We start from the raw sequence: 1368 nt of genomic DNA, 5'->3' as shown, positions 1-1368 counted from the left end.
AGGGAGGGTGGCAGAGGGGCGCAGCAGCTCTGCCAGCTCTGCCAGGGGTACCCCAGGCCTGGAAGGGAGTCTGTCCCACCTGGCTGGCCAGAGCCACGTGCGCAGCACAGGGAGCACCCCTGCCCAGGTGGCGGGAGCAGCCTGCAGCTCCAGCCCGCCATGAGCTGTTATTTCTGCCCTGCCTCGCTCAGCCCCGTGCTGGCACTGCCCCGGGGCTGGCGGGCAGGGGCAGAGCCAGCAGGAGCAGCTGCTCGTGCCTGGGCACAGGGACATGATGGATGTCCCTATTACGGAGGGACACGGACCGTGGCTGCTGCACCTGGGGACAGGGATGGGGGCAAGGGCAGCAGAGCAGCCAGAAACGGCTCTGCTGAGACACCCGGCTGAACAAGATGCTTATGAAAACAATTACTTTGGAAATTACTTCTCTCTTTCCTGCTCAAGGCCATTAGTGATCTCCTAATTGGAGGTTGCTGGGAGGGGAGCGTCAGCCTCCTCCCCTGACAGTGAGGGATGGGACAGGCCAAAGTGGCCCCAGTGCCCCAGGGGAGCTTCAGGTTGCATTGCTGGGAGAATTTCTTTACTGAAAGACTGGTTGAGCATTGGAGCAGGCTGTCCAGGGAAGTGATGGGGTCCCCATCCCTGGAAGTGTCCCAGGCCGGGTTGGATGGGGATTGGAGCAACCTGGAATAGTGCAAGGTGTCCCTGCCCATGGTAGGGATGGGCACAAGTTGATATTTAAGGACCCTCCCAACCCAAACCGTGCTGGGGTCTGTGGTTCTACAGGCAGGGCTGGTGAGCATTGGAGCAGGCTGTCCAGGGAAGTGATGGGGTCCCCATCCCTGGAAGTGTCCCAGGCCGGGTTGGATGGGGATTGGAGCAACCTGGAATAGTGCAAGGTGTCCCTGCCCATGGTAGGGATGGGCACAAGTTGATATTTAAGGACCCTCCCAACCCAAACCGTGCTGGGGTCTGTGGTTCTACAGGCAGGGCTGGCCAGCAGTGCCCAGCAGTGCCCAGCAGTGCCCAGCAGTGCCACAGGGCATTCCCAGTTGGTTTATCCCCTGGGATGACAGTCATGGCTGCAGGCACTGACAAACAGCTCGGGCCTGGCTGCCTCTCCCACAGCCCCAAACCAGCTGCATTTTGCTGATCACCTCCTGAGGGTGAGCCTGTGCTCTGGCAGAGGCAGCAGAGGGTCCTGCTGTGCGGCAGCGGTGCCAGCCTGGAGCAGCAGGGACATGGGGACAGTGGCTTGTGCCCCTGCCCGGGCTGCCCGTGCCCAGACAGCCCTGCCCCTGCCCCTGCCCCTGCCCCTGCCCCTGCCAGAGAACCGGGACAGGGCTGAGGGCCAGAGGAGCCGCCGGT

At 62.6% G+C, this 1368-nt stretch overlaps 1 protein-coding gene across 1 annotated transcript in view; it reads right to left on the bottom strand.

Annotated features, from left to right (window-relative positions):
- The window catches only part of KCTD16 (potassium channel tetramerization domain containing 16), a 55301-nt gene that overhangs the window by 10586 nt on the left and 43347 nt on the right, over positions 1-1368 (bottom strand). The window lies entirely within an intron of this gene.

The sequence above is a fragment of the Geospiza fortis genome, unplaced genomic scaffold (genome assembly GCF_000277835.1).
Source record: "Geospiza fortis unplaced genomic scaffold, GeoFor_1.0 scaffold55, whole genome shotgun sequence".
NCBI classification, from domain to species: domain Eukaryota; kingdom Metazoa; phylum Chordata; class Aves; order Passeriformes; family Thraupidae; genus Geospiza; species Geospiza fortis.
Note: the sequence above shows the minus strand (reverse complement) of the source record. Positions and strands in the feature narration are given on the sequence as shown.